The 11,374-nt window shown below is 36.1% G+C and overlaps 1 long non-coding RNA gene across 1 annotated transcript in view; it reads right to left on the bottom strand.

Moving 5' to 3' along the window:
- Positions 1–475: 475 nt before the first annotated feature.
- LOC308615248 overlaps positions 476–11,374 on the bottom strand; it is a 164,958-nt gene continuing 154,059 nt past the window's right edge. The window contains exon 3 of the long non-coding RNA XR_014015494.1: positions 476–555. This is a non-coding gene — a long non-coding RNA (uncharacterized lncRNA). The remainder of the gene's footprint in view (positions 556–11,374) is intronic.

Below are 11,374 nucleotides of genomic sequence, written 5' to 3'. Positions count from 1 at the left end.
AATGATATATATTAAATGAAGTAATGATATATAAATATGAATACATATATTCATATATATGTATGTACATTTGAATATACATTGAGGTACACACAAGTCTGCATGAGACCCCATCCCAGGACAATTAAGTCAGAAAATACAGAGGTGCAGTTGCAGCACTAGTGCATATTAAAAGCTATCCAGGTGATTTTAATGTGCATCCAGGACTGAGAACCTTTGCTCCACATCTACTCAATATATCTGAAAGTCTTCTGTGTAGCTGGTATTCTAAATGCACTTAAATTACATTGGCCCATATGTCTCCATTCAGATGAGAAGAACAATACCAATGGTAATATTAAACACCTTCATCTGATGCAACTAATTCACTCAACTTTTCCACTGCCTCTTAGAAAATGAAAACAGGCATCACCTACCCTTCTGGTTTCTCACTGTGGTGGATAGAGACTTACCCTTCTGGTTTCTCATTGTGGTGGGCTTGATGATGCTAACAAAATGATGGACGGTCTTCCCTCTTTTATCCAGTCTCTACATTGCTTTCAGTGTTACCGAGTTCTATGAATGAAAATTGTTAGATTAATGGTAGGGTCATGAAAAGACAATGAAAAGAAAACCTGCATAGAGGGAGAAATGTGAATGTTGATGCCAGGAAACCAACATCAGGGATGAATGGGGAAGAATGATACACACAACACGGCATCACCTGAAATCTAGAGAAGGCTCTGTTTATGTACCCTGGGAGTGAACACAAATGCCACCTGGGCCAGGCGGAATATGATGAGTGGACATAGCCATAACACTTCTCTCCACAAGGCTTCTGTTACAGTCACTTCAACTTTACAGCATCGATACTGAAGTCTTTTATCCATGTTTTCAGTTGAATAAGAGTTTGTTGACAGGTCCCATCCGTAAACAAAGAACCCACTCAAAATCAGTTTCTGTTAATGCAATGTTTGCACATACGTATGTGTTCACAGGACCTGTGATGTGCCCAATTTAAAAGTAAACAGTCGTCTCCCCACTGGGACTTGAGATGTTTGAAACTTAAGAGGGAAAAATAAGTCACAAAACATATATGAAAGCTTGCCAATGCAATACAGTGTAGAATCTATCCTCCTCACTCTGCACCTGGTACATGGTGGAGGCTCTACAAATAGATGTTCAATCCATGATCACTTGACAATCTCTGTAAGAGACCAAGTCATTTACACTATTAGTCAGATATGTAAATCAGCATTAGTTCCCTTATACAACTAATTTCATGTAATTGTTCTAATGTCCTGAGAGATTTTTTGTGGAACTTTATTGTGCTTTCAAACATATGGGGATCTTACTAAAATGCAGACTCTGATTCTGTAGGTCTGGGTTAGACCAGAGATTCTGCATTTGTAACCAACTACCAGGTGATGCCAACATCGCAGTCTGTTTACTGCTCTTTAGTGTCAAGGCCGTAAAAAAAAAGGAAAGAAAAGAAGGATAAATCAGAATTTATATCACTCCTTTTGAAAAAGAAAGCTTCACTACATAAAACAAAACATTTAGGAAATAAGATAGAGAGTAGGAATGAGAAACTTAAAAAGCAGAGAAAACTCAGCACCTGGCTTTGACACAAAGTCTCTGTTTGCTTAATGGTACTCCTAAGTATTTTCAGTTTTCTTTGTTGTCCTAACCACACTTCAATAATTAGTAAATATTAGAGGCAAGCTGAGATTTGCTGCTTGGTCCAACAGTCAAGCATTCCAGCTTCCATAGGGAAAAACAAGCACTTCAATGCACTTCTATGATTTGTAGTTTCGTAAATGTTGTTCTAGTCCTATTCCTCACAGTTAGCAAAACAGGAATGCAATAATTGCTTTATTTCAACACACAGCTCACCATTAATCTTGGGATTTATTATAAAAGACTGTACTCCATGAAATTAATCAACATGCTCTATGTTTGTCCTCCCTCCCTTTTCCCCCCCATGTCGTTGCTAGATCCAAGAAACTGAAATACCAGTTTCCATAACAATCTCTGAAATTCTTTGCTCTGACAGACATGTAAAGTTAAGACTTGCAGATTTTTCTTTTACTTGTGTCAGAAAGGACTTAACTATGCCTATGCCGGGCCTCTTGCCTCCTGCCACTTCTAACAAGACTCATTTCATAAAAGAGAGAGGAGAGGATGTGTTGAGAGGACTGTTTGATTCTAGCTCTTTTCCTTAATGGGTCCAGTGTGACCTGAACTAGTCACTGAAATGTCTCTGAGCCTCAGTTTCCTCATACAGAAAGTGATATTATTAGCAATACAAACATTATTTGTTATGACTATGGGATATGAGCTCATGAATACATTTGATTCAAAAAACTTTTTGAGTGAGGTTATAAATCTTCATATGAGACACATGTGGATCATTCCTTCTCTTTTCTTTCCTTAACTTAAATGTGGTTTGGCAGCTGGGACTCTGGATATTATATGTATTTTAGCTCAATCAGTTTTATTCTCCGCATTTAGTTCACAAGATGGGAAGCTTCCCAAGGGCAGGGACAACGTCTGTTAACTTGCTGCTGGGTAACAGTGCCTAGCATAATCCCTGGCACGCGGGAAGCCCCACAAATGTCAAACACATAAATAAAAACTGTTTGCCTCTGACACATTTACTTCCTTCTAAGGGTAAAAGTTGAGATTGAGTGATTTGGAATCAAAACTATTTTTTAGTTTGAAATCTACATGATGGCAACTAACATGTTAACATATGTCCAGCCACTATTGCACTGTAATCTTTCTATTAAAGTGAAAATTCAGTGGGAGTTAGCATTTTTTAGTAGTCTTAAATGTTCTAAAATATAAGAGCAATGGAAATTTTAACCAGCTAGTGTTGTGGTATTTATTTGGGAATAAGCAGTGTGCACCTCTTCTCTCTTCCTGTCCCCTCTGTCTTCCCACAACATGTGTCTGCCTACAACATATACCCCATCACTACCTTCATACTCCCAAAGTTTACACAGTCCCAGGTAGGGTCCAGGTGTGTGGGGTCCATGACTCATTCAGACTCACTTGGACTCTAGGACCACCCAAGAAGCCAGAACTTCTGGGGTGGCATGGGAAGAAAATGGATGCTTAATATCCCAGGCACCAAAAATAAATACCTAAAGTTAAAATTTTCAGTCCAGAACTTGGAGAGGTCTAGTACGTGACTGTGAGCAAGAACAGAGGTTCTGGAGAAGAAAACAGGCTAATTAAGGGCTCTTATTCAACACAGACCATTCTCTGATCTCAGCTCTTCCACAGAGCCTCTGACCTCAATTATTTCTGAATTCTACTAAAGAATTAAGAAAAGAAAGGAACCTTTGTTTGTGCCTGTTGTTCTTTTATTCTCAGTTGTTTGTTTGCTTCACTGATTTTAGATGATTTCCTTCTATAAGCTCTTATCTTCAGAAATCTAAGTAAATCACAAATCAGAGAATAAAAAGACTATATTCCTCAGCTGTCTATGTGACTGATGAAATATCAAGCACCCACGAGCCACGATAGAATGCATGAGTGTACGTCCCTGACCAGTGTGCACTACATAACAGAAGAAGGCTTTGAAAGAGGTCAAACGATCAAAGTACTGAAAAGTATTTTGTCATTATATACTACATAATATTTGTAACCCTATAGCTAGGCCAATTCTGATTCTAGAATGAGCTAGGTATCTTCGGAAACTAAATTTATTACTCCGAATAAGGAGAAATGTTTTATTCCCACCACTACCCACAAGGTGCATATTCTGGAGAGCTCGATCAGTTTGTAAGGGATCATAGCAAGCCAAGAATTGTGTGCATCTTATCATTCTCTTGAAATTAGAAATAATCCAGAAATTTCTCATTAACTATAGAGAATTATGCAATTGTTTGGAATAGCCCACCAAAAGGCAGTCAATAAAAGATAACTGATATAATGTGCTAGTTCTTGAACAGATATAGATTTTAGACATACCCAGGATTTTAAGTTAAAATAACTAATTTTCTAATTAGTTTCTAATAACTAATTTTTCTAATTCTAAGTGGTTCTTTATGGAAGTTCTCAAACTAAACTCCTTTCTTCAATACTCTGTATGGATCTTTTTTTTTTTTTGCGGTACACAGGCCTCTCACTGTTGTGGCCTCTCCCATTGCGGAGCACAGGCTCCGGATGCGCAGGCTCAGCAGCCATGGCTCACGGGCCCAGGTGCTCTGCGGCATGTGGGATCTTCCCGGACCGGGGCATGAACCAGTGTCCCCTGCATCGGCAGCAGACTCTCAACCACAGCGCCACCAGGGAAGCCCGGATTTTATTTTTTAAAGATAAATGCTCAAAACCAGCACACATTCTGTCAATGTCTAGTCAAACACATATGAGTTTATTTAGATGCCTCTTTGCCTTCCTATTGCCTCAATTTTCTCCTTTCAGTAAGCCCTCATAGGAATAAACTAAGCAAAGACTAACTGGGGATTTTGGTGTGGGAATGTGACTCGAGGTCTGGGTCTCTGGGGATGATCTCTTAAACCAGAGTACCTAAGCAAGATACAGTGCAGTAATCAACATGCAGAAAGTTGAGAGCTACCTGTGAAAATCGTACTTGGGATGACGGGCAAAACAGAGAGGATCTTTCAAGAGAACAGACTCCTCTTATAAAAACTACCAGTAAAAGCACTTGATAAAGCATCATCTAGAAAATATTTTGGGATTCAACTTCATGGATCATTTATTCATTACTATTCTTTATTAAAATAAAAAATTAATCAGTGTTTTCTGAGATAAAGATGGAGTAAAGTGTTTGGGAAAGACGCTGGCCTTTGTTGCAATATTAATGGGAGACACTGACTAGGATCAGATAGTTTCTCAACAGAGGAAGAGATCAAGTCACCAGGATAGTTATTATGAGGAAAACACTTACTACTGATGGCAGTTGGGCTTTGTTAAAACTTTTTGCCTTGATAAGTCTCTTGTGGACCAATGCATTTTAATATTCATTGATTAAATGGAAATAAAATAGCCATGAGGAGACTGTAGTTTCCAAACAGTTTAGAAGTTTTCATTATCTCCTCAATGAAGAACTTATTTTGAGAACATCACAGAGGATATTTCATATGCATCAGATCCCTTGAAATGTTACCTTTTATAGATACATGATTTTACATAGCATTATTATCATGCAATTTGTACCCTAATCTTTAAAAGGGTATAAGTGTGTCCCAACTATAATTTGAAAAATCTAGGCAAACAATAACACTAACTGAATTTTAACTTCTAGTGTGATTTTGTAGAAAGGTAATGGATTGCTCAAAGTTTCTTGAATTCTTTTCAAAGACAGTCATCCACAACCATTTTTTAATCAGGTATTTTTTTGTTCGGGGCACGAGTTTTGGAGTCAAACTACTTCAGTTCTAAACCTAACTCTACTGATGACTAGTTATGTGACCTTGTTTGGCTCTACGGTGTCTCAGTTTCCTTATCTGTAAAATGGAAATAATACTGGTACATGTTGGAAGACAATTAACCATAACTCTCATTTTTCTGCATGTCTTTTGAGCAGAGTCACTGACTACATTTGTTATGGATTATATTTTTAAGGATGCAACAGCCTTGGGAAAGATAAATAATGTCTCCTTCGCAAGCAATAATGCTTACTGCCAATTACAGAAATTTTGGGTTCCCCAAGTTCAGGGCTCCTGTTCTGTAATTTAACCCATCGCATGGGCATTGTAACCTGGCTCTTTTCATGTTGCTCTGTGGGAATTTGTGCTAAGGGAACTTACACAAGAAAATGTGGATACTTTGGCAATTACTATTACTATAAGTAATAAAACTGTCCTTTGTTTTTGAACCAGTAGTCTTATACCTTCTGCTAACATCCATGAAACTGTGGTAGGCTAATTTGTTAGATTGCAATTCAGGTAAAATTTCAGACCTTTCATAGTTCTTGCAGCACCTAACTTATAATGTTATTTTGGGTATTAAATAATATATGCAAAGTGCTTACAACATTACCTGGTATATAAAAAATCCCAGATTATATTAGCTAATATTGTTAGCTGCTATTAATTGGCCAACAACTATTTCAAGATGTAAAGAACTCAGGATATTGGTGAATTCCAATTCTTATGGTGTTGAATTATGAAAAACACAGACTAAAGAATCACTGAAGTGCCTTGTGATGATATGTATTTTCTTTCTAAGAAAAAGGGGATTTGTGGAATTGGGAATTTTATGACTATCTTGGATACTTGCTTTGAATATACAAATTACTCATTCCATATCAAATTATACAAATGATTACCAGAGAGGATCATGCTCCACCAATGATCAGTCATATCAACATTTTTTTCCTGTGGACACTGTTGCCTGTTATTGATGGTCAAAATCGTGCTGATGTCACTGTTTTCACTTGAATTTAAGACAAATTCTTTTCACTGTCCTATGAAAATGTGTGTTGGTTGGTTCTCTTATCAAAGTGCCATAAAGGAAGGAATGGTGATTACTGCTTATCTCTTTAATTTATTACTAAGGATGTTATACAAATACAATCAAAGACACCTTTGCTGAGAGATATTATTTGATTAATGTCATGAGTCCCATCCAACCTCAACTTGACTGTTAAAGAGAAATAACTGATGCCTCTAAGTTTCTGCAAAATTAGTCACATGATTCTATCAAGTTGATCTACCACACTGAGTTTCTGTTATACTTCTAAGCCATTAACAGAAATATGTGTGAAATAGCCTATGCCATATCTTGTCAATTGCATAAAGAATTCAGTTCATCACATAACTCTTAATTTTTGAGAATTTAATGAATGAAGATGATGCTGGTTGATGGTGTTAAGGGCTAGGTTGTTATTTATAGAATGTTTACTATAGCTCATTATCATCAAGAAAATGTAAAAAGTATGGGATTTCTTCCTCCACATATATTTTCCTTGCTCTTAATTAGGTTTTAAGACTGTTATAATTTTATTTTATTTGTCATATATAAAAAAGAAGAGGGAAAATTTTGACACACAGTGTACTTTTCCCTAGATTCTATGCTCCATTAGGATTACTCATCTGCCTATACAGAGTTTAGAATTGAGTCAAGGAAACAAAAAACATCCACAGAAATGTTAATCCATATGTAGTGCAAATCAATATAAAATAATTGGTTCAGATAGGAAATGCACAGGAGTAATGGTTTTCAAATTATTATTATTTATTATTATTATTATTTTTTTTTTTGCGGTACGCGGGCCTCTCACTGTTGTGGACTCTCCCGTTGCGGAGCACAGGCTCCAGACGCACAGGCTCAGCGGCCATGGCTCACGGGCCCAGGTGCTATGCGGCATGTGGGATCTTCCCGGACCGGGGCACGAACCCGTGTCCCCTGCATCGGCAGGCGGACTCTCAACCACTCTGCCACCAGGGAAGCCCTCAAATTATTTTTAAAGTGTGGAAATATTTTTTAATATTTCTATCAGGTTACAGAATATCCATATGGATCTGCTTATCCTACAGAGCATCCCAATGGGCACTCCAGAGATCCCTAAGCATTTAAAATGCCAGAGTTTGTAAAACCACACTCTAATTCTCCCCAAGGGTGAATGTAGATGTTGTACTCTTTCTACATACCGGGCCCACTCCAAGAGGCACTGATATGTCACATACTTAGGTGGTAAACATGTAATTTGAAGTCTAGTTTGTTCAAATTTGAAGGTAATATCTTTTTATTTTTATTGTTGTAGATGTTTGTTGTTTCTATTTCACAATACTTCTTCCACTTATGATTGCCAAATAAAGTACAGGATGGCCAATCATGAATTTTGGAAAAACAATAAAGAGTTTTTTAGTATTAGTTTGTCCCAGATGTTATATAGGACATTCTTATTTTAAAGAATTATGTGTTGTTTATCTGAAATTAAAATTTAACTGGCCATCCCATATTTTTATTTGCTAAATTTAGCAAACCTTCATGGGCAGATTTCAGGAAAAGTGACACTATATATGACCCAATAAATATATATAATACATTTAGAGAGGGTATTTCAAGAGCAGAAAATGCAAGATTATCTACATTTCTGAAATCTTATCACAGATATGAATATGCATTTTCTAAGCATAAAAGCAAAATTTTAAGGTATTGAACTGTCTCCCTCTCTCTCTCAGGAGTCCATGTGTACCCAAGTGGGAAAAATCTTATTGTCTTAGTGTTTAGTGGGATTGTCAAACTCACTTGAAAATTTTCTACAGAGACAGAGCAGAGTGCCAAAGTGTGAGGAAGCAAAGTAATGGCTTAGATTTTCACAAAATAATAATCTAACCTGCTCCTTTATGAATGAGAAAACAATTCTCCTATTTTATTATCAGCTTTACTCCAAATGTCTCCCTGTATCATTTTTTAGAAAAAGAATATCAATTATTCGTGGTAGTTTTTAGTCTAGCAAGGTAGAAATTTAAATTCTATCTTCAATGTTTATTAGCCATATGAATTTGGACAAATCACTTATCTGCAACTCACATTTCTTGCTGGAAAATAGAGCAAATGATGTTTACATCATACAGTGGTTGTGAAAATTAATTGCAATGTATTTAAAACATACAGTATAGTTAATACCTAAAATATAGCAGGTGGTCAAATAAATGATAACTATTATTTCAGGCCCTGCCTAATCCGATACCACATTTTCCAAGACTATTATGCATTTATTATCTTTTCACAACAGCTCATTTTTGTAAAAATTCCACCAAAGTAGAATTTTATTCATTTCTGTTTTGAATCTTAATCAGGAATTCTGAAGTAATAATTCTGAATAAGAGTGAGACCAACCACTATCAGGCAGGCATTACCGATCAGAACAGCTACAAGGGTAATTAGAGCAGATGCCAGAGGTAACCACGCAGTACAGGCCTGCCCCTGGCTAAATAACAGCCACATTCTTGGAAGAGAAAAAGCAAAACATCAGGGACTCTAAACTCCCATAAAGGATGATAAGATTCAAATTAAAGTCCTTACATAAAATAAAGGGGTTTCTTGAGAGTAATTAGAGTTGAGTTGACATTTTAATCTCTAATCTAAAAAGTCTGTATTAACAGCAGCATAATGCTTAATGGCAGGTCAATTTAGAAAAGTAGGAGTAATAGCAGTAACAATAGTAGCTTTCTTTATTGAATGTCCACAATGTGACATGCACTCAGCTGCACACTTTACATTCACTTACTCATTTAATTCTATCAGAACTTTGAGGTTGTATTTATCTCCATGTCACAAATTAGACTGACAGAGATTACAGAGATTTCCCAGGTCACACGCAGCTGGTAGGAGAAGATTCAGATTTTTTACACCCACCTATATCTATCTCCAAAACCCATGTTCTTATACATTATGTGGTGATGCCTTCAACTACAATCTAATAAAGTGAAAATAGATGATCATATTTTCATGAAAATTATGTAAACAGTGAAAAACAGAATTAGCCTATTTGATAGCCACCACCAGAGTGATGCCTCAAAGGAATTTCATTTAATCAATGTTACCAATCCAACAATCAAGTTTCAGAAAGTTTTGGGGGGAAAAAAAGCAGAAATATTGCAGTGGTTTTGGTTCTTTCCCCAAACACAGTAAAAATAAATGTGTTTCTGCTTAACCAGATGTAGAGAGAAAAGAAAAAATTGTAAACTAAGCGAACCTTGCACCTGGATGTTGCCCCTGTCGGTAGTCACCCTAACACTGGGATATGTATTTGTTGACACCAACCCTCTCCAAGCACTGCATAATTCTTTTGGATACTATTTTTATCCATATTCAAAAGTATGTATGTATTATTTTGGATGCTATTTTTATCCATATTTAAAAGTGTGTACATAGCCATGACTTCAACTAGTTCAATCAGTATATGCACTGGCGTTTGTTACTTTACTGACCCCCATGGTGACTCAGGCTTGTGAGAAATCCTAAGAAAGTTTTATGGCTGAAAGTAGTTGAGAACTACAAAAGATATAAAGAGATAGATAAAAGAAAGATGTGGCAGAGACTGTGAGTTGCCTGCTCAAAATCCATTTACCCCTTATTTTATATTTAACAATGTATTTATTATTAGAAGCAGCAACATAGAACTTAACTGTAAAATGCCTCCCTCCCTGCCTCTCTTCCTTCTCTTTTCTGCCACCAATGCAGACATGATTGCTGGAGCTGCTGTATCTATCCTATAACTCACAAGGCAATTTGTGAATTGAAATAAGTTCTACAGATGGCAGAGCAAAAAAACAGAGGGAGTCTGGGGGCAATAACGACAGCACACACCAATTATACTTCCCTGGCCTGCCTCTCTGGACTGCTTCTCACCTGAGAAAAAAAAGAAAAATCTAATTCACATAAGTCACTGTTTTAAGATCTTACCTTTGGTAGCCAGATATAATTCCTAAATAATGCAAAAGGTAATACTCTTTTACTTTTGTTTATTTATTTAGGGGTGTGTGTGTGTGTGTATATATAAGTAAAGCCAACCCTAATGGGAAACAATAAATGCCAACACTGTAAATGTGGGCTGAAAAACAAAGAAACTAAACTGTAGTTGGTAGAATTTAATAAACATTTGAAAAGTTAAGTATCGAATATATTCAAATTTGTAGGTTCTGTTTAGGGTCCCAAAGTTTTTAAAGAACTTAGAAAAATCTTTAGATAACCTTCTGTAGGACAGCATGCTTTCTAAAACATAAATTAAGGGGTACGGTTGTTTTAGCTCTTACTTTTGCCAGATCTGACATCCTGTGAGTTCTCTCTTCTGCCCCTCAGTGCTTACCCCACCCACTTCCTGCATTAAGAGCGATTATGGTTTCTTCTTAAGTGGAGAAAGAGCTGATTAGGGGAGAATTTGGGGATGAGGAACAAATGCAAGAGTAGGTTCTCAGATCACTAAACACTTGTCATTTGAAATTCTCAAAATGTTTCATAAAACCCATTAAACAAAATTATTTATGAGATTCTTACAAAATATGCAAATAATAGTATCTTCATAGATACAAGTAAGATTAAAAGAATTAGGCAGATTAAAACCAAAATTATATCCTCCTGGCTAACTCAGCTGGTAGAACATGAAACTCTTAAAAACCAAAATTAATAAAAATAATAAATGGTAATAAAAGGTAAGAGATAATAAAATCTGGCAAAGATAATTATTTTATGAATATTGTCATTTAATGGTTTGCTACACACCATTTAAAAAACTGATATATGGTAATTTGTAACCTAGGTCAAACCAAACTTGAGCGTATATGCGCATATATCTATAATCAGATGGTTTTTGATTCACTGAAATCAATGCATCTGTACTTACATACATGAATAACACAATAATTGAAATCATTTGTAAGTAAGTAAGAATAATTTTTTTTTTAAATAG

This window comes from Mesoplodon bidens, assembly GCF_964165515.1.
Source record: "Mesoplodon bidens genome assembly, chromosome: 1".
NCBI classification, from domain to species: Eukaryota; Metazoa; Chordata; class Mammalia; order Artiodactyla; family Ziphiidae; genus Mesoplodon; species Mesoplodon bidens.
The sequence above is the reverse complement of the archived record's forward strand: the minus strand, read 5'-3'. Positions and strand labels throughout refer to the sequence as shown.